General features: G+C 38.4%; 1 protein-coding gene across 7 annotated transcripts in view; it reads left to right on the top strand.

The window, feature by feature from the left end:
- The window catches only part of LOC109808170 (uncharacterized), a 50,613-nt gene that overhangs the window by 16,215 nt on the left and 11,251 nt on the right, over window positions 1-23,147 (top strand). Inside the window, exon 3 of one of the 7 annotated variants that reach the window (XR_014428003.1) lies at window positions 8,446-13,605. The exons of 4 other annotated variants lie outside the window; for them this stretch is intronic. The gene's annotated coding sequence lies outside the window, so the exon portion shown is untranslated. Of the gene's footprint in view, window positions 1-8,445; window positions 13,606-23,147 lie in introns of those variants that run through there. 2 more of the 7 variants (XR_014428000.1, XR_014427996.1) reach the window with 2 other exon arrangements.

Raw genomic sequence — 23,147 nt, 5'->3', positions numbered from 1 at the left:
GACAGTAGTGTTGGGGAAGAAGAGAAAAAGAGTGTAGTTGAGTTAGAAAGTGAGAAAGAGGTGGAGTTGAATAAAGAGGAAGAAAAAAAAGAAAATAATAAAAAAGAGAGTGAAAAAAATGAGAGGAGAGATGGAGATGTGAGGGAGGAGAGAAAGAAGAAAGGGAAAGAAGTCATTAGGCCTCCTCCAGTGCAGAATCTACCTTACCCACATGCTCCGTCAAAGAAAGACAAGGAACGCCAGTTTGCAAGGTTCCTTGATATAATCAAGAGGTTACAGATCAACATACCTTTTGCAGAGGCCTTGGAACAGATGCCATCTTATGCAAGATTTATGAAAGATCTTTTGACAAAGAAGAGAAAGTTGAGTGAAGATGGAACAGTGGAGTTAGAGGCAGGTTGCAGTGCTATAATTCAGAAGTCACTTCCACAAAAGTCTAGAGATCCAGGGAGTTTTACTCTGCCAGTCACTATTGGAAATGTTTCTGTGGGGAAGGCATTGTTGGACTTAGGAGCTAGTATCAATCTGATGCCTTTGTCAATGCTACAGAGGATAGGTGAGGTGGAGGTGAGACCTACTAGAATGACTCTGCAGTTGGCTGACAGGTCCATCAAGTATCCTCATGGTGTTGTTGAAGACCTCTTAGTAAAAGTTGATAAGTTTTGGTTCCCAGTAGATTTTGTTGTCATGGATATGGAGGAAGATTCTGAGGTTCCTCTTATTTTGGGACGACCATTCATGAAGACAGCCAAAGTTATTATTGATGTTGATGATGGGAAACTCAAGGTTAGAGTTCAGGATGATGAAGTGAACTTTGATGTCTTTGAGGCCATGAAGCATCCAAGTGATAAGGCAGGTTGTTTCAGAGTGGATGTGATTGATGAGCTGTGTTTGGAGGCTCAAAGGAATTTCTCAGTAGCTACACCATTGGAGAAGGCATTGATGAGTGTGGTCAGTGAAGTTAATGATGAAGAAGAAAGAGAAATTCAGAAATGTCTGGAGGAGTTAGACAAAGCCAAGGAGGTTTCTACTAATCCTGCAAGTGTACAAGAGTTAAACAAAGGGGACAAGTCTCAACCTCAGCAGCTAGAATTGAAGCAATTGCCAAGCCATCTCAAATATGTGTTTTTAGAGGCAAATGGTGGAAAACCAGTTATAATTAGCAATTCTTTATCTTCGGAGGAGGAAAGGAAGTTAGTTGAGGTTTTAAAAGCAAATGAAGGGGCTATTGGATGGACATTGTCTGATCTTAAAGGTATTAGTCCTTCATACTGCATGCACAGAATCTTGATGGAACAGGATTATAGACCTGTAGCACAACCTCAAAGGCGCCTCAATCCAACAATGAAGGAGGTTGTCAGAAAGGAAGTGATTAAGTTACTTGAAGCTGGAATGATTTACCCTATTTCTGACAGTGCATGGGTTAGTCCTGTTCAGGTGGTACCTAAGAAGGGAGGCATGACGGTGGTGATGAATGACAGGAACGAATTAATTCCTACAAGGACAGTCACTGGTTGGCGGATGTGTATTGATTATCGGAAGCTGAACCAGGCCACAAGGAAGGATCACTTTCCATTGCCCTTCATGGACCAGATGCTAGAGAGGTTGGCGGGTCAGGCTTTCTATTGCTTCTTGGACGGTTATTCTGGGTATAATTAGATAGCAGTTGACCCGAAGGACCAGGAAAAGACAGCATTCACATGTCCTTTTGGCGTTTTTGCATATAGAAAGATGCCATTTGGATTATGTAACGCACCAGCCACGTTTCAGAGGTGCATGTTGGCCATATTCTCTGATCTTGTTGAAAAATGTATTGAGATTTTCATGGATGATTTCTCAGTGTTTGGATCATCATTTGATTCATGTTTGGAGAATCTCAACATGGTACTGAGGAGGTGCGTAGAAACAAATCTGGTTCTTAATTGGGAGAAGTGTCATTTTATGGTGACTGAAGGAATAGTGCTTGGCCACAAAGTTTCTGAGAAAGGTATTGAGGTGGATCCAGCTAAGGTTGAGGTCATTTCTAAGCTTCCTCCACCATCAAATGTGAAAGGAATTAGAAGTTTTCTTGGACATGCTGGATTTTATAGGCGGTTCATCAAAGATTTCTCAAAGATCGCTAAACCGCTCAGCAATCTCCTTGTGAAGGATGTTAAGTTTAAATTTGATGATAATTGCTTGTCTGCCTTTTCACTCTTAAAGCAAAAGTTGTGTTCAGCACCCATAATTACTAGCCCAGATTGGAATTTTGATTTTGAGTTAATGTGTGATGCTAGTGATTATGCAGTGGGTGCTGTGCTGGGTCAAAGAAAAAACAAAATTTTTCATGTCATACACTATGCAAGTAAAGTTTTAAATGAGACTCAAATGAATTATGCAACCACAGAGAAAGAGTTACTTGCAATAGTATATGCACTTGAGAAATTTCGTTCTTATTTGATTGGTTCAAAAATTACTATATTCACTGACCATGCAGCTATTAAGTATTTGCTAACTAAATCTGATTCCAAGCCCAGGTTGATAAGATGGATTTTGTTGTTACAGGAATTTGATTTAGAGATAAAGGATAAGAAAGGCTGTGAGAATCACATCGCAGATCACCTATCAAGATTAGAAAATGAAGAGGTGACCATACTAGAGAGTGCTATCCATGAAGAATTTCCAGATGAAAAGTTATTCTCTGTGCAGGAAAGACCTTGGTTTGCTGATATGGTAAATTTTAAAGCAGCCGGGGTCATTCCAGAAGATCTTAATTGGCAGCAGAGAAAGAAATTCTTCAAGGATTCCACTTACTATGTATGGGATGATCCTTATTTATTTAAGATTGGTGCTGATGGTTTGTTGAGAAGATGTGTTTCAGGTGCAGAGATCAGGGATATTTTGTGGCACTGCCACAATTCACCTTATGGAGGTCATTACAATGGAGATCGCACAGCAGCAAAGATTCTTCAGTCTGGATTTTACTGGCCTTCTATCTTTAAGGATTCTCATGAACACTGCAAGAATTGTGATAAGTGTCAGAGAACTGGAGGAATTTCCAAAAGACATGAATTACCATTGCAGAATATCCTTGAAGTTGAGGTTTTTGACTGCTGGGGAATTGACTTTGTAGGACCCCTTCCATCATCTTATTCCAATGAGTACATTCTGGTTGCTGTGGATTATGTTTCCAAGTGGGTGGAAGCTGTAGCGACTCAGAAAGCTGATGCACGAACGGTGATCAAGTTTTTGAAAAAGAACATCTTTACCAGATTTGGAACACCGAGAGTGCTCATAAGTGATGGTGGTTCTCATTTCTGCAACACACAGTTGAAGAAGTTGTTAGAGCACTATGGTGTGAGGCACAAAGTAGCTACACCTTACCATCCTCAGACAAATGGACAGGCAGAGGTTTCCAATAGGGAGTTAAAGAGGATCTTAGAAAAAACTGTAGCCAGCTCAAGGAAGGATTGGGCTGTGAAATTGGATGATACATTGTGGGCCTACAGGACAGCATACAAGACTCCAATTGGACTATCTCCATTCCAGCTTGTGTATGGGAAGGCCTGCCATCTACCAGTTGAGTTGGAACATAAGGCCTATTGGGCCTTGAAAACTTTGAATTTTGATTTGAAGGCCTCAGGTGAAAAAAGGAAGCTCCAGCTACATGAGCTTGAAGAAATGAGGTTACAAGCATATGAATCTTCCCGGATTTATAAGAACAAAGTCAAGTCTTACCATGACAGGAAGATTGTCCAGAGAAATTTCCAACCAGGCCAACAGGTGTTATTGTTCAATTCCAGGTTGAGATTATTCCCTGGAAAGCTCAAATCCAAATGGTCAGGCCCCTTTGTGATCAAATCAGTCAAACCATATGGGGCAGTGGAGTTGGAAGAGCCAAATTCTGGAAGGTCTTGGATGGTGAATGGTCAGAGAATTAAGCCATACTTGGGTGGTGAGGTTGAGAAACTCATCACAGTTGCTCATTTAAATGATCCATGACTTGAAGGAGTGTCAAGCTAATGACAATAAAGAAGCGCTTTCTGGGAGGCAACCCAGTGAATATGTTTTGATTTTGGCTTTGATTATTCACTTTTTGCATGTTGATTTGATTTTATGTTAGTACTTAGGAGTAAGTAGGATTTAAAACTTAGTAACTTGCTTGTATGCTTGTTTGATATCATACATTCTCCCTTGATGTTTGATGTTTGTTTGCTACAAAATTATGTAGAAGAAGAATTTTAGGAATCCTGGATCAACACTTAGTTAAATTTAGAAACCAGAATTTCTGATCCAGGACTCAGTGGCTCAGCCACTCAGAGGCGCTCAGCCCCTTATATCAGTAAGTAAACCAGATGAGTCCCTGGAGGACAGGCGCTCAGCGCCTTGGAGTGGCTCAGCGCCTTAGATTTGAATTGGCCTCTGGAGGTAAAGCGCTCAGCTCTTAGAAGGCGCTCAGCGCCTGAAAAAAAAAAAAAAAAAAAAAAAAAACCTGGAGCTCTCTGGAGCCAAATGGCTCAGCGGATTTTAGGCGCTCAGCGCCTTGGGGAAGATGAGCTCTTTGGAGCTAAACAGCCCAGCGCTTCCCAAGCGCTGAGCGGATGAGTGTCGGGCATGGGCCTTACTTAAAAGGTATTAAAACATAAACCCAATGGCCCAAGGAGTAAGAACTGCCTATTCCCATTCTTCCACTTCTACATCCCACTACTTGTAACTGCTCTTGGCACGCGTTCTTATTATTCCCCTTCACGCATTTGCTCTCTAATTTTTTTCGATTTTGTGGTTGATTTTCCCTGTGTACAACGAGACTACTCTGGTTCAAGGTATGTCCACTCTCACCCCTCTATGGGCAATAGCCCTCAGCTTTGATAGGTTTAGGGTTTGATTCTTGTTCTGCTCTCACCATTTTGGGGTTAAATTTTGTTATCCCAGTGGTCTCGTTCAACAATACATGTTTGGGGTTAAAGTTTGTGTTAGGGTTCACATCTTGTGTATAGTTGTGTGGCTGTTTGATAATTGTACAATGCATGCTCTAGGATTTCAAGCAACCCAGAAAATTCCAGATTTTTTCAAATACAGAGAACCCTAATTTTTCAAACCTGGAGTAAGGCGCTCAGCGCTTTTGAGGCGCTGAGCGGATTAGGGGCAGACACCCAGTGCTCAAGGCGCTCAGCGCTTTCAAAGCGCTGAGCGGAAAGAGGTCAGAAACACATCCTTTTCAAAGGCGCTCAGCGATTTTGAGGCGCTGAGCGGATGGACAACAGAGAGTCATAGTTCCTTGTGTTAAATGGATTATTTAACTTTTACCTAACACTTGTGGTTTGCCATTGTTTTTCAATGAATTGCAGATGGGAAAATCGAGACCCACTCATGAGATCCCAGCTAGTAAGAAGAGGAAGGAGACTGCTTCTTCAAATCATCCTCCACATGAGTCTGAAACTGAGGAACCTACTCAGTCACCTGTGGCTTCAATCCGTCTGGATAGAAGCAGATTCATGACCAAAACTAAGCAGCATCGATATACTGAGTTGGAGCCCCGCCAAATAGTTGCTGAAAGACGGGTGGAGTTGGAAGCTGGAGAATATATGGAATTTCAAAGAGAACTGACTCACAGGAAATGGAATAAACTGGCTACTCCTGAGAAGAAATATAATGAAGAGATTATCAAGGAGTTTTATGCCAATGCTCTCCCACTTCAGAGGACTGATAAGAACAGAACTAGCTGGGTTAGAGGAGCCGTGGTCAGTTATTCTAGAGATGCCATTCAGCAATATTTGAGCACTCGTGATGTTATGGGAGGTGATGGTTTGGATGAATATGGCCGGTTGAAGAAGGCCCAAGCTTTTAATGCTGATAAAATGGCCAAAGTGTTGTGTCTACCGGGCTGTACATATACAGTGGGAATCACAGGTAACCCTGTTTCATTCTTACGGAAGAACCTGACTACCATTGCACGTATCTGGCAAAATTTTTTATACTGCAATGTGTACTGCATCACCCACATATCTGATTTGAACATGCCCAGAGCCACACTTCTTTACTCCATTTTGCAAAAGACTGAGATAGATATAGCCACTGTTATTTCAGATGAAATACATAAGATTGTGCTATCCTCTTCTTCTTCAACAGGTGTTTCTAAACCTTTGGGTTTTCCAGGTTTAATTATTGGTTTATGTTTAGTTAATGGTTCTCGTCTGCCTGGTAATTTAAATAAATCTCTTAGACCTCCCATCAATGCTGCATATATTAAAATTCATTGTAAAAGTGAGCCGCACGGTGATGCCTCTCAACCTAGGCCTCCAAGGCAATGGCAAGGATCTTCTTCCTCCCAATTACCTGGCCAAGAGTTCATGGTTGCCCATTTTCACCATATAGAGCAGCAAAATTTGGCTAATCATCTGGCGTTGATGTCTCTCAACACAAGCATGTATCATGCTCATCAACAACAGTTTCATGGAGGACCTCCCTTTCAGTGGCCATCTCCAGAGACTTTCCAGCAACAATTCTATTGGCCTGGGGACAGTCCTAACTTTGAAGGAGGAGAGGAGAAGCAGCATGTAGGAGAAGGTGGAGCTGAGGATGAAGAAGGAGAAGGTGGAGTTGAAAGAGAAGAAGAAGGGGAAGACCATGATGAGGAGGACACTTGAGGGTTCTTTAGCACTTTAATTTGTTATTTTGCAATAGCTTTAGTAGTTGTTCATTTACTTTCAGTACTTTAAGTTGCAGTTATTTTGGGTACAGTAGTTGCTTAGACTTTAATTTCTTGTCTTTGGTTTAATTACTCTTTTGTGGTTCTTCAGTTGGTTGGTAAGTACTTTTTGGGACAACAGTATAAGTATGGTTGCTTTGTTTTATCTTAATTGCACGTTTCAATTACTTAAGCTCATACTTGTCTATTAATATATATATATATATATATAAAAAAAAAAAAAAAAACACACACACAAAATTCTTTTTGGGAACTTAACTGAAAAATTTTTCTGGATGAAGCAATTTCATGATTCAAGCTTTCAATGAGCAGTGTTTTCTGATCTGGAAATTTACATTGTTGCACAAGTGGTTGTACATGGTTGATTTTAATTGTGTGCCTCAAGTTTGTTCAAGTGAAGTTGAAACGAGTCTTAAGTTGTTGATGTCTAGGGCACTTAACCAAGCCGTGTGAGTGAGTGAGCCAAACAGTTGAAATCTAATCTCTGAGAGTCATCACTGGTTCATGCGGTCAGTTTTGTTTGAGTCTCCCATGAGTTGTAGTTAAGCTAGCCTGGAATGCATTAAGGCAATTGTTTTACTTAGCCAGGAACCAAATAGCCAACCCTTGAATTATATTTGATCTTTAATCAGCAAATGTGAGCCTAAACAGAACCCCTAAGCTTAAGAAGAAAAACCATGATTGTCCCTAGCCTTTTTGGTAAGAGACATTCTCATGAAACAAGTGGGATTTGAACCAAGTTGGGGGTAGCTTGCATGAAGAAATCATTGGTTGGAGCTGAGTTGTACAGGCAAAGTTTGTTTCTTGGGTGAATCAATTACTTGAAAAAAAAAAAAAAAAAAAAAAAAAAAAAAGAGATAAAAATTTCAAGAGTTAATTTTATGCTCAAAGTTCCTTGTTACCAGTTCATCAAATTGTAAATAGTCTAAAAGGGAAGGAACTAACAAACTTAATCAAAAGAGGGATGAAACAAAAAAAAGAGTCAAGAGAGTTTAAACTAGTGCAGGAATTTGGAATTAACCCATATGAGTGAGAATGTCTCTTGTCAAACAGGCCTTCAGATTCCCAAAGAAAAACCAAATCTCTGATAGCCAGGCCACACTACAACCCTCTTAAGTCCTTAGTGATCCATGTGTAGTCTTAACAATAGATTTGTGGGAGACGAATAACAAAACAGACTTAGCATGTTTTAGTGCATGAAATGAGAGAAACACTCACCCTTCACAATATATCATTGAGAGATACACTTTGGTGAGGAATTTTAGTGCTCTTGACTGAAAACAATGGAAGATGAGTGAATATTGCCCTTGAGTGTGCTTGAGGTTTATAATTTTTGTTATCATGTGGGCACCATTTGTTGTAGCATGTACTCACTGGATTTGTAAACAAATTTTCATTGGACTCTTTGAAATCATGTAAGTGCATTAACATATATTTTTTGGGTGAAACTTTTAGTGATTCACCGGATAGAGATAAGTTAGGGATATTATACTCTCAATTAAGACCTTTTGTTTGAGGACAAACAAATTTCCAAGTTGAGGGTAGCTTGATAAGTGTCTAATTAAGCTTGATTTAACAACCTGATAAGTGTCTAATTAGCTTAATTTAACATTCATTTGAGACACTTATCTAATAGTTTTTGTGTTGTTATTAATGTTATTTTGATTTATATAGGCATGGAATCAAAGAGATACTCTTGATCAATGTTAGCACATAGAATAGGAAGCCTTTAATCTAATTTTGTGCTTATTTTGTAGGAGTTGAAACCTGGAGAAAAATGGCTCAGCCGTTTCCAATCCGCTCAGCGGATTTCATCCAGAAATGTGAAGGTGCTCTCTGCCTCCAATCCGCTCAGCGGATACAAGGCGCTCAGCGGATGTGCATCCAGAAACAAATGATACTCTCTGCCTCCAATCCGCTCAGCGGATACAAGGCGCTCAGCGGATTGGTCCCAGTATGTTTACTGCCTCCAAGGCGCTGAGCGGATTTAAGGCGCTCAGCGCCTAGTTTCCTTCATGGTGAAGAATTCAGGTTTCTTCATGGTGAAGAACTCTCAATCCGCTCAGCCGTTTCAAGGCGCTGAGCGGATTCATATCTCTCTTGCTTACTCTGTTTTCATATATAAGGAAAGAAAGAGAGAGAAAAGGGACAGACAAAAAAGGAAGAAAAAAATAGAGTACTCTGGAGCTCGTGGGAACGCGAATCTTCAAAGGATCTTCTTCTTCTACCTCTCAACTTGTAACTTGGTGATTTCTTGTAATATGGAGAGCTAATCTCTAAGTTTGGGATTGATGTAGTCATCAAACTCCTATGTATTTCTCTTTGATTCATATATATATGTGATCTATTACCCTTTGTTAGTGATTTGTATTCCATTCTTAATGCTTAGATAAACTGATCACTTATCTTTGATTTTGGATTTAGAATTTAGTTGGAAAACATTTTCTGGATCTAGACTTGAATCAAATCACCTATTATTTTTAAGAGCCAGGGATGGTCTTGATCTTAATAGTTGTAACAAGTTCTGATTCGTAATGCGGAATATTGAACTAAATGAAGTGAGGAATCATTCATTGAGTTGAATATCCCAGAATTTCTTATGCCAAGGGATTGGGTTTGAATGAAAATAGAGAATGCAATAACAATGAGTAATGGAAATTTTAGAAAGAATCAATAGGAATACATAGGAGGGAGATTGATGAAATCAAATCCCAACTGTTTCTTATATCTGTTTTCTTTAAATCAAATTACTCTTTGGTTTCTTGAAGTTGGAAAATCATATATCTCAAATTTGAATATGTGTAACTATTCCAGTTTTAAATTTATAAGCATCAACTAATATAATAGAAATCTAAGTTATCTCACAAGTCCCTGAGGTTCGACAACCTTTTATTTTTACTACAGAGACTTGGGTGCGCTTGCCTATTTAAAAATCTTAACACAACCATTTGAGACACTTATCTAGCACATTTTGTGTACATATCAGTAGTTACAAACAGTTATGGATAGTTAAAAAAGGTTACTCACAAATGCATGATTGACAGGGCAGTTATAAAGCATGAGGAGTTGATAAATATTAACTCTTTTTTGAAATTAAAAGTGAAGAATCTCGAAAAGATTATTCGAGAATTAACCAAGCAGTTGCAAGAAGTTAAGAACGAGATTACCTACATCGTGTAATATGGGATAGTTATACATATAACGTTAGATTAATACAATAGTAATTGCTCCTATCTATCCTCTATAAATAAATAAGGCAGGCCTATAGAAAACTTAAATTAAAACATCATATTTTCATCATCATCAATGAATAAAAGATCTTCAACATAAATATTGATGATACAAGTTTATCTTCCTTGCTCCATTTTATAAATAAGGTTTGTTCACTATGACTTTTTTAAAATCCTTCCTTCATGGAATAAGACTCAATTTTACTAAACCAAATTATTGGAGCTTGTTTTAGTCCATAAAATGCCTTATGCATTTTATACATTTTCTGTTCATTTCCTTTCTTTTTGTACTCTTTTAGTTGCTCCAAATAAACTTCTTCACTTAACTCTCCATGTAAAAAAACAAAGTTAACATTTAGTTGATAAAGTTTCCAACCCTTATTTGCAACAAGTACTATAATCATCCTCAAAGTATCCATTCTAGCAATAGGTGCAAACTCTTCTTTCTAATTCACTCCATGTTGCTGCTAATAACATTTAACCATTAGCTTGGCTTTGTATTTGTCGACTTCTCCAAGCTCATTCAGTTTAGTCTTGTAAACCCATTTGACTCCTATTTTCTTTACCCCAACTGGCCACTCTTCTAATTTCCAGTTTTGATTTCTCTTGATGGATTTGATCTCTTTTCCCATGGCCATATGCCATTTCGAGCAATTTATTGCTTCCTCAAAACTTGTGGGATCTGAAGATGTAATAAATGCCATATTCATCTCTTCTTCTAATAAACCATCACCTAAAACATAATCATTCATCCACAATGGGGAATGTCTATCTCTTCCCTCATTGCCACTCATGCCTTCTTGATTAGTGGTACTCAAAGAGACATGTTCAACTTCAACTTCAGTTTCATTTGTTCCAGATTCTTCTCATGTATTCTTCTTCATTTTCACTATCATCCCATTCTATGTCCATTAACACTACCTTTTCGTAGCTTGCATCCCAATTCCATCGACTTTGTTTCTAAAAAATTACATCTCGACTCACAATGATGTTTTTAACAATGGGATCATACAATTTGTATCCAATGAACTCATCGCTAGCACTGAGAAGCACACACCTCATACTTTTGTCTTCGAGCTTTATCCTCTTAGTATCTAGTATATGAACATACCCAACACATTCAAGTGCTCTAAAATGCTCCACAAATGGCTTTACCACTCTAGGCCTTCTAGGCCTTCTCCAGAGTATAGTGTTGGTGATTGATTCAAAACATGCACTACCCATCTCACTGCCTCAAGCCAAAAAGTCTTGGGCATCCCTTTTTCTGACAGGATTGATCTCACAAGATTCATCACAATCATGTTTTTGTGCTCGAATACTCCATTTTGTTGGGGGTGTATGTCGTAGTTAGCTTCTTTTAAGTTTGCAAAAAATCATTGAATTCCATGGAATTAAACTCCCTGCCTCTATCTGTATGCAAGCACCTAACCAACAAACTAACTTCCTTTTCTACAAGCACCTTGAAAAACCTGAGAAAATACAATGCTTTTGATTTTTCAGATAAAAAATATGTTCATACCTTTCTAGAATAATCATCTATGAAACATAGTATATACCTCTTATTACTATTAGAAGTTGGAGCAATGGAGCCACAAATGTCTGCATGGACTAATTGTAGTCTTTGAGTTGCTCTCCATTGACTTTTCTTGGGAATTGAATCACGTGTTGCTCGCCTTTCATGCAATTGGTACACATTATTGTAGAATCTAGTAATTTCGGTAGGCCCTTAACCATTCCTTTTGACAGCAGTGTCTTTATCCCTTTGTGGCTAAGATGGGCATATCTAAAATGCCATAGCTAAATGATGTTTTGTGTAGTAATGTTGAAGCATAATTCCCTTTGAACTTGAACATGAGCTAATAATGTTTGTGCCATAGCTAAATGATGTTTTGTGTAGTAATGTTGAAGCATAATTCCCTTTGAACTTGAACATGAGCTAATAACACAAATATTATGTTTGTTGTCATATTTGTTTGAATAAGCAAACCTATGTGAGGATGATAATATATTCGACACATCCCTGATTGAATTATAATGGCCAAACCTTGCTCTTGTAATTGGCCTAAACTCAAGATTATTCTTGCATTCAGGTATATAAAAAACTTCAGTTATCACATGCTATTCCATTTGTAGTTAGCGTCATATTCCCCTTTTCAATTACTTTCATCTTAGTATTGTTTTCGAGCTATACCACATATTTGATGGCTTGTTAGACTTTTGGTAAGTGTACCAATTGTCACAAATAGTAAAATGAACATATGTTCAAGTAATGAATGCATAGGGATTTATATAACAACTAATTAATCTAATTTAATATTAATTAAGGAAAAGAAAAAGATAGATTTATTTAAAGAACACAATAAAGATAAAGAACATATTTTTAGGGATTTAGAATAATTATAAGATAATTAAAATTTTAAAATAAAATATGTCAGGGATTGTTTTCATTGACTTTTCTCACATGTATTATTTTCAATTATTATTCAATTTCAATAATTATTAGGTTAATTCAAAAATTGATGGACGTATTTTAATTTTAATTCCTTAGGTGAGAGATTTTAGGTTACTTAAGAAAAATTTCAATTTCTTGATGAAGTTTGTTAAGTAACTTACATTAAGATTGGAGGTCTAAAATGTCACAATAAGACTTACCCTATTCCTAGTAATAAGTAATAATGTTATTCTCTCGATAATAATTTTAAAAGGGTTTGCCAATTCCAATTAAATCTATGAGATCATGTAGAGGGTGACCAATCTAAAACACAAATTAAGAGAAAAATAAAAATAATTAATAGAATAAAAACATCAAGTGAATAAAGATAGAAGAATTACATGGAGTAGGATAGTTATGTCAATCTCCAACAACGATTTCCTTTATTCTCTCAAACCTATTTAAAATAAACAATATGTGGATTATTTTTTTTATTATCTCCAAACCTTATTTTTATATGATTTTAAATGTGTTTTTTTTTCTAATTGGACTTGTGATGTCCACTCAATTAGTGCACTTGGAGGGCTTGCATGAGCAAGTTTTTCATGGTGTTCTAAGGGTATCTTTTGAGTGGACTTGCTTGGAGCATTGAGATGACTTAATTGCTTCCTTCTCATTATGAGCAAATGCTCCCAATATTTAGCTTCTTTAGCATTAACTCCTTCCTCCCTTTTCTCAAAACTAAAAAAAAAATCATAAAAAACACATAAAACTAAAAGAACTTAACTAATTAACTGAATAAAATTAAAATATTAAATTTTTAACAAAAACAAAACTCTATGGCATAAAATGTTAAATAATTGTCTAAATTAAATAAAAGATATTATCGACAATTATCAAGGCTTCATCCATCTCATTGATTTGAAAGATAATAGCTCATTCCCACACATATGATTTGAAATCTAGAGTCTAAAACATATCTCTTCTCCTTTTGCATTGTGCATAGGCATGACAATGGGGCGGGGGCGGGTTTTATGTTCCCCGCCCCCACTCACGCATATTTAAACCGCCCCCACCCTCGCTCCCAATATCCTCTAGGGGTAAAATCTAGGTACCCATCTCCGTCTCCAGCGGGGTTCGGGTTTCCCCGCACCGCCCACGCTACTACCTTTTTATTTTTATTTTTTCCTTTATTTTTTTCTTTTTTTTCCTAATAAATATGAGAAATTTTTTTTTTAAAAATAAAATAAAAGTAAGATAATACAAATTTTTACATATAAATATTTCTAATTTTGGTTTATATATATAAATATTTTTTTAATTATATTATTAAGCGGGGCGGGAGAGGGGCGGGGGCGGGTTTGGGTTTTCCCCGATTGATAAATCGGGGGCGGGGGTAGGGGCGGGTACGGGGGCAGGGACGAGGTGGGTATTGACATCCTCGTCCCCGCCCTCGCCTCCGATTTTATCAATCGGGGAAAACCCGAACCCGAACCCAATAAACACGGGTTTTCCCCGTCCAACTCGAGTGGGTTCGGGTGGGTACTCACGGGACGGGTTAGATTGTCATGCCTAATTGTGCATCTCCACATATGAGACCAACAAGAGCTCTTCTTTTCATCAAACTCAACAAAACTTTCCTCTTTGTCCCATGATCGACACTCATATTGATAATGATAGAGTTTATGACATTTATAACATTGAATTGTGGGTTTATTGAAGCATTGTCTTCCTTTTCCTCTACCATGTCCTTTAAAGGTGTCTCTACCTCTTCCTCAGGTTGCAGGTTTCTCGTCTAAACTCACTTTCAAAGTATGTTCTTCACTATCTTTCTTCCGAAACTTCTGTTCATGCACCATTTAAAGAGCTCCGCAACTTATCAACGGTGAGAGAATCAATGTCCTTTGACTCCTCAATAGAACAAACAATGTAGTTGAACTTTTTTGTTAAGGAGCATAGGATTTTTTAACCACTTTAACATCTAGCATGTCCTCTCCATTGTTTTGCATGTCATTAACAATTAATGTCACACTTGAGAAGTAATTAGAAATAAACTCCCCAACCTCCATTTCCAAAACCTCAAAATTTCGATGAAGTGCTTGGAGTTATGCTTGTTTAACCTATGCATTCTCTTGAAACTTTCTCTTCATTGACTCCCATATTTGTTTGGATGTATCTTTCTGAAGAATGGTCTTTAAGATTAATTTGTCAATGGACTGAAAAGGATGATTTTTTTACCTTAATGTATTTTAGCTTTAAGCTTTAACTCCTCTAAGATCTTTGTTTGTGCAACATTTAATACCTCTCCAATTTCAGGCTTAGAGTACCCATTTTCAATAAGATTCCAATACTCCTACACCCTAAAAAATTTTCCATTAGCATACTCAATGATCATAATCTCCATCAAACTTGGGAATGTCGACAAAACAAAACTAGTGTTTCCTTTTGTTGCCATGACACAATCACTCTTTAAGTTGTTGTTACCTAATTTTGCAAGTGCTCCATCAAAGTAGGGGACACTTGGAAAGACACTCGAATGCTCAAATTGGAGGGAGAGTTTAGGTTTAGAATGTGATTAGGCTTAGAATGATACTTAGTTCCTCTTAGATAGATGCTTAATTCCTATCATTAAGACTAGAATTTTGGTTGCTTGAATGAGAAAATGTTCTATTCATTAGGCAAAGATAATGTGCCCGATTACGATAATTCAAGATCTTTGGGAGATATTCATGCAAATATATTTTGTTAGTCACTAAGAGTTAACTACCTAAAATTCCACTTTGTGATAATAAACTAGGGGCCCGACATGGACAAGCAAGAGAAAGTCAGTTCAATCTGACGGGTTTGAATGGTATATAAGGATGAGAATAGACTAAACTTTAAATAGAGCCTATAACCTGACCTGATCTATTTAATAAAATGTTAGATTTAGACTTTTAAGAAAATTTATTTATTTAAAAAGACTGAGCTTAGACTTACAAAAAAATTTGTTAAACTAATCTATTTATCTATGATATAGAAAATAATACACACACACACACATATATATATATAACATTATTAACAATATAATTTTTTTGGTGTTGTGGAAAAAATAAAAAACAAAAAACTATAAAGAAATGAAATTAGTGTAGGGAACAAAGATCTTTCCTGTACACTTGAAACACAAAATTTGGAGGACTCTTCCATGTTACATGTTGAGTCCCTAGTCTAGTTTCCCAACTTGCAAGAACATGAGCTACTTGATTAATCTCTCTTGGGATCTCAGTAAATATAACTCGTCAATTTCTCCACCAAATCTTTGATATTATTGATTATATCTTTATGTTTATGAACAAGATTCCTCTCTCAAATAGCGCGTTCAATCACAAATATCGCACCAATACAATTTAACTCGCACACCACTTGTTTGTAACCAAAATTCCAGCAAAAAGATAATCCTTCCTTTATAGCCAAAAGTTCAGCTAGCAAAGGATCACCCCTATCTCTGAACTGGCAAAACCACCCAGCCATCTCCCCATGCTATCTCGAATAACCCCTCCAAATCCCATCCTATTCTGACCCTCCAACCAGCTACCATCAATATTTACTTTAGTCCCTGGATAATCTGGTGGGGACCAACGTGTGTTTTCCAACCATGTTTTCCTAGAATTAAGCCACCAATTCACTTCAGCAAGGAAAACATGCACCTTCTTTAGCACCGAAAGCATTGACCAACGCGAACCTTGAAAACCATATTGTTTCTATACCTCCATATCCACCAACTGGCCATGGCCAACTTGACAGCCTCAAAATGCATAATGATGTCTTTGAACCATACAACGCTCTCTAAGCTGGTGAATAGATAAGGTGAAGTATATCCTAACCGAAACTAGATTTCACGGGAATGTGGGCAATCTCGAAGTGCATGAAGGGTTATCTCTTTCCCACCTGAACAACGTGCACAAAGGTCAGTCTCCCCCAATTGTCTCGAGAAGCGAAACATGTTCATAGGTAAGGCTGAATGCAATCCTAACCAGAGAAAAAATTTCACTTTTAACGGAATGTGTAGCCGCTGCACTTTCTTCCAAATAGGATTATTCAATCTGGTGCCCGCTGCACTAAGAAATCTAAATCCCGATGCAGCTGAATAACATCCCGAAGGGTCTTCCATCCAAGTGAATGAGTCTACCCCAACTCTAGACGAAGGTATATCAAGTTGTTGAAAAAACATCAACCGCTCATTCGGGATAGTAGTGTGAAGGAAGCCAAAATCCCATGTTGCAAGTTGCCAACAATCTACCACTGTAGCAGTAGAATCACTGATGTGGATCACTTGAACTTGAGCTCCGAGTTTACCCATTTCAGACCGGTCGTCAAACCACAATGATGAGTGACCGGGCCCAAAGTTTGGACGAAACCCCTCACGGAGGAAAGGAAGAGCCTTAACTAAAATCCTCCAAACTGGTAAAGCTCCTGATTTACTGCTTGCATGGAGAACTGACTCACCATTCAAATATTTGGCACGAATAAAACTAACCCAAGGTTTGTAGTGGGAGTGGATGAGATCCCAGATCAACTTCCCAAGGAGCGAGATATTCATATGTTGAGCCTCTCGTACCCCTAGTCCTCCCATCTCTATAGGTTTTGAAATCGTATTCTACCCAACCAGCAACCAGTAAGAAGCTCCTAGTTTAGCCCATAACATCTGACAACAGGCTTGATTAATCCTATCACAAATAGCCTATGGAATCCAAAGAGATTGCAAAATGTAAACTAGTATGGAAGTGAGAGTTGATTTTATTAAACACAAACGCCCTGCCTTATTCAAGAGTTTGTTTTTCCAAGAAGCTACCTGATTATTGACTCTATCCAACAATTGATTAAAGTCAACAATTTTGGTCTTCCCTTGAAGCATAGTTACCCCAAGATAACTCTTTATCCTAGTTGAATGCTCAATTCCCAGTATATGTGAAATGTCTTCAACCCGAGAGCTAGAGACGCCTTTGGAAATGACAAACTTTGACTTATCTAAATTCACCTTCATCCCAGATGCCAAACAAAACTCTTCAAGAGCTAAGGTCATCACATGGGCTTGCAATTCCGAAGCTTCACAAAACAAAACCACGTCATCTGCAAAAAGAAGGTGGGAAAGAGGTGGACCTTTTTTTGATAAGTGAATTTGTTTCCAGCTACCTTCATTTGTTAACTCATTCACTCGTAGAGCTAGTCGCTCCATGCATAAAATAAACAAGTAGGGGGATGAAGGATCGCCTTGGCACAATCCATGTGATGGCGTGAAATAAATAAATTTGTAATACAAAATTCAAATTATCAATATTTTTTTACGTTTCTACTATACTTAAAAGTTTTACACTCCTTATTCGTATGAAATCAAGATATCAAAAATAAAAATGTAGTGGCTACGTTTTTGCCTATTTTTTTCTCATCTTCATGGTTGATTATTTAGAATACTTCAAATGTGTACATGGATATGAGTTGTCCCTCAATTAGCTTTTTATTTTTTATTTAAACTAAATTTAATAATAATTGAGTAAATTATTTTTTATCATGCAAGTTAAAGGAAGACTTGCAAGTATATTTAAAAACATAATTATTAACTTATTTAAAATTAAATTTATTAGTTTATTTAATATTATTAATATAAAATAAATTTTTAAATAAATTAATTGTAAAATAAACTTTTAAATAAATTAAAAGATTATGTCAGACTTTAAAAAAATTAAATTAGATCTATAAAAAAATTTATGATAAATAATAGATTAAATTTATTCTTTAATTTTATAAAATATATTTAATCTACATATTCAAAGTCGTTCCTATTTTATTTGACCTACAGTGATATAAGGGTTTTTCTCACGAGTGTTTTACCCTCGTTTCTCATGCTAAGATATTGCAGATCCTAGCTTCAGAATCAAACTCTCACGATCAGGCCCCTGAACTGAGCTCGAATACTAAATTATAAAGAGAGCTCCAATAATTTGATTGGAAGTGTGTATTTTATTGATAATTGCTGGTGGCTATATAGCCTTACAAAAAACTAAATAGAGAAAAATCAGCCAACTAAACATAATTGTGATAACATCTACGTAAGGAATTAAAAAACTAACGATCCTAAATAATAGAACTTCATTCCAACAAATCTGCAATGATCCCCAAAAAAAAACCAGTAACCACTTCCAATGCTCTTTCTTCAATTCCCTGATAACGAGTCCCCTACATCGTGACACGAACTCACTGATTTTCTCGCTTGGATCTTGATAAAAATAAAAATTTCTGCACAAAAATTTTTAATCTTTAAGAAATATTCATCAATTGAAAGATTTCCTTGCATTGTTGATGCAAGTTCATTTTCCTGCAATTGCAATCGAGCAACATTTTTCTTGGAGAAGAGTTTTTCATGCATCTCCCATACGGCTTTTATGTCAAGGTCTCTGATGTGTGTTATGAAACTTAAATTAGGAGTTTTGTTTTGCTTTGTATTCCTAGAATAATATTAATGGTGATAATTATGAGTGGCATTTAAAGATGCAAACGTTGGTTTTTACTTTTAGCTACAAATAAGTGTAATATTTCATTTGCAACATGAATGAGAATACAGAGAGATTATTTGCTCCCAAATTTATGTTTTTTATTTTTAACAAATTGGCATCAGAGCTGTGTGCGTGAGGTGAGTGTGTGAGCCGACCTGCAAAAGTGTTGTGGTGTACCCAGCCCGAGAGAAGAGTGTCAAAAAGTCTTGTGAGGTGTGTGAGTGGAGCGTATACACTCAAGAGAAATGGCAGGTTTAACTAATGGCATTCCACTACCCAAGTTGACTAAAGATGTCAACTACGACAACTGGAAGCTGCAGATGAAGGCCCTTCTCGGCTCCCAAGATAACTGGGATGTGGTTGAGAATGGGTACGAGGAACCAGTGACCACTGAGGGGTATACAAATGCCCAACTGAATGCATTGAAGGTTGCTCGGGCAAAGGACAAGGCAGCACTGTATTTGCTGTACCGAGCTGTTGACGAGTCGGGTTTTGAGAAGATAGCTAATGCTAAATCTTCAAAAGAGGCATGGGATATACTTGAGAAAGCAAAAAAGGGAGATGAACGCGTGAAGCAAGTTCGGCTTCAAACCCTTAGGGGCGAACTGGAAAACATGAGAATGAAGGAATCCGAAGGAGTATCCGAGTTCATTACTCGGGTGGAGACCGTGGTGAACAAGCTGAACAGGAACGGAGAGAATCTTCCCTCAAGCCGAGTTGTGGAGAAGATCTTAAGGTCATTGACAGATGACTTTGAGAATATAGTGTGTGCAATTGAAGAGTCCAAGGATCTGTCAACGCTCACTGTCGAAGAGCTTACTGGGTCCCTGGAGGCGTATGAGCAGAGAAAGAAGAATAAGAAGGAGAAGGGGGAGTCCCTTGAACAAGCTCTCCAGGCAAAGGCGACAATAAAGGAGGAGAAGGTGCTCTATGCTCAGAATAATAGAGGCCGAGGAAGAGGCAGAGGCCTAGGTGGTGGAGGAAGAGGAGGACGAGGTAATGAGTATGTCGGCCAACAGAACTGGCGTGGCCGAGGTCAGGCTCGGGGTGGCCGAGGTCAAGCTCGGGGAGGCCGAGGTCAGACCTGGGGTGGCCGATCAAACACAAATAACAATATTGAATGTTATAATTGTGGGAAGTATGGACATGTTGCCAAGGAGTGTTACTCGATCAAATGCTACAATTGTGGAAATCTGGGTCATATTTCCAAAGATTGTAGGTCCGAGAAGAAAAGGGAGGAACCAACCAACTTCCTTGCCGAGGAAGAAGATGAAGGATTGCTGCTGGTGACAACTATTCCAGAAGTCGAGATCAAACCGAGTTGTTCTTCCGAGATCAAACCGAGTTGTTCTGATAACTCAGTTTGGTACTTGGACACCGGCGCAAGTAATCACATGTGTGGTGACGAGCATTTATTCAAAATGCTTTCAAAGGAGGAGTTCGGATCCGTTTCTTTCGGCGATGCTTCAAAAGTAGCTGTCAAAGGCCGAGGAACGATCTGGTATCAACAGAGAAATGGGAAAATCGGAGAGATCGGAGATGTATACTACGTACCTGATCTCAAAAGCAATATATTGAGCATGGGACAGTTAATGGAGAAAGGGTACTCGGTTCTGATGAAGGACCGAGAACTACAACTGAAGGATAAACTCGGGAGACTCATTGCCCAAGTAGAAATGAAGAAAAATCGCATGTACAAACTTGAGCTGAAAATAGTTCAAGATGAATGTATGCAACTTGATTTGGAGGATGAGGCCATGAAGTGGCATCTGCGGTTCGGTCATCTTCACTTTGGGGGGTTGACCGAGCTGGTGAAAAAGGAGATGGTGTTTGGATTGCCTAAAATGGAATTTGAAAAGAAGTTCTGTGAAGAATGTGTGATCGGGAAGCATGCGAGGACTTCTTTCCCAAGGAGTTCTGAGTACCGAGCAAAAGAGCAACTCGGACTGATCCATACCGATCTGTGTGGGCCGATAACTCCAGAATCATTTAGTGGTAAGAAATATTTCGTCTCTTTCATTGATGATTTCTCAAGAAAGACATGGGTTTATTTTTTGAAGGAGAAATTAGAAGTGTTTGAAACCTTCAAGAAATTCAAAGTGATGGTAGAGAAAGAGACGAGTAAATTCATCAAAGCAGTCCGATCTGACAGAGGAGGCGAGTTCACTTCTGTTGAGTTCAACAAATACTGCGAGGAACATGGGATCAAGCGCTTCTTAACTGCCCCATATTCTCCGCAGCAAAACGGTGTAGCAGAACGGAAGAATCGAACTATTCTTGATATGGTTCGATCTATGTTGAAAGGGAAGAACATGCCGAAGAAGTTTTGGGCAGAGGCGGTGCAGTGTGCAGTCTATGTGCAAAATAGATGTCCACATGCAAAGCTAGGAGAGAAGACGCCTAAGGAGATCTGGAGTGGCATGAAGCCGAGTGTTTCTCATCTTAGGGTGTTCGGTAGCTTGGCCTATGGGCAAGTACCAAGAGAGCACAGGACAAAATTAGAAGATCGGAGCAAGAAGTACATATTCATTGGATATGATGAAAAATCCAAAGCATATAAGTTGTATGATCCTGATAACAAAAAAGTGGTGGTAAGCCGAGATGTTCACGTAGAGGAAACAAAGCAATGATGTTGGAGTAACTCGGCCGAAGTCGAAACCAACTCGGACATTGTTGTACCATCAACAACAACTATGACCGAGTTCTCTGATGAAGAATCCGAGCCACAACAGCCCAGGATGAGAAGTCTGCGGGAAATTTACGACACTACAAGTGAAGTTCATGCTGTATGTCTTCTGGCCGACTCTGAAGACTTGAGTTTTGAGAAAGCTGTCCAAGATGAGAAGTGGAGAACAACTATGGATGAGGAGTATGAGGCGATGAACGTAATAAAACTTGGGAACTAACCAACCTTCCTGAAGGAGCTCGACCCATTGGAGTAAAATGGGTGTACAAAAAGAAGATGAATGCTGAGGGAGAGGTTGAGCGTTATAAAGCTCGGCTTGTTGTAAAGGGCTATAAACAAAAGGAAGGGATTGACTATGATGAAGTATTTGCTCCTGTCACGAGAATGGAGTCAATCCGACTTCTGATCTCGTTAGCTGCTCAGAGACAATGGAAAATTCTACAGATGGATGTGAAGTCAGCCTTTCTAAATGGAGTGCTGAAGGAGGAGGTGTACGTCGAGCAACCACTAGGTTACATGAAGAGAGGGGATGAAAAGAAGGTGCTGAGATTGAGAAAAGCCCTCTACGGGCTGAAGCAAGCTCCTCGTGCTTGGAATGAAAGAATTGATGGGTATTTCAAGAAAAACGGGTATGAGCAATGTCCATACGAGCATGCCTTGTACATAAAGAAATCAGGAAAGGATATGATGGTAGTTGCTCTCTATGTCGACGACCTCATATTCACTGGAAGCAATGTAAAACTGATTAAGGAGTTCAAGAAGATAATGATGAAAGAGTTCGAGATGACAGACTTAGGTCTAATGAAATATTTTCTTGGCCTAGAAGTGAAGCAATCGGATGAAGGGATTTTTATATCCCAAGAAAGGTATGCGCTTGAAATCCTAAAGAAGTTTAAAATGGAGGATTGCAACCCGGTTTCTACTCCAATGGAACCAGGCACGAAACTCTCAAAGTTTGATGGAGGAGAACGAGCTGATTCTGGGAGATATCGTAGCTTAGTCGGAAGTCTCAGATACCTTACATGCACGAGACCCGACTTAATGTTGAGTGTTGGGATAACGAGCAGATTCATGGAGGATCCAAGCTACACACATTGGAAAGCCTTGAAGAGAATTCTGAGATATGTTCGGGGAAGCCTATCACTTGGTCTTTTCTATTCAAAATCAGATGACTACCGATTAGTAGGTTACTCGGATAGTGATTGGTGTGGAGATGTTGATGATCGGAAAAGTACTTCGGGTTATGTATTCCTACTCGGGAATACGGCCTTTACTTGGCTGTCAAAGAAGCAGCCCATTGTAACTCTGTCGACCTGCGAGGCCGAGTACGTAGCGGCATCTTGGAGCGTATGTCATGCAGTTTGGCTTTCAAATTTATTGAGGCATATGGGAGTAATCCGAGATGAAGCAGTTGTGATCTGAGTTGATAACAAGTCGGCAATCGAGTTGGCAAAGAACCCGGTTAATCACGGAAGGAGCAAGCACATTGACGTCCGATTTCATTTCATCCGAGAGCAGATCAGAGAAGGAAAGGTCGAGTTAGAGCATGCAGAAGCCGAGTTCAAGCTGCGGACATATT

Source organism: Cajanus cajan, chromosome 7, assembly GCF_000230855.2.
Source record: "Cajanus cajan strain Asha chromosome 7, NIPB_CcT2T_4, whole genome shotgun sequence".
Classification (NCBI taxonomy): domain Eukaryota; kingdom Viridiplantae; phylum Streptophyta; class Magnoliopsida; order Fabales; family Fabaceae; genus Cajanus; species Cajanus cajan.
This window is presented reverse-complemented; position numbering and strand designations above follow the sequence as displayed.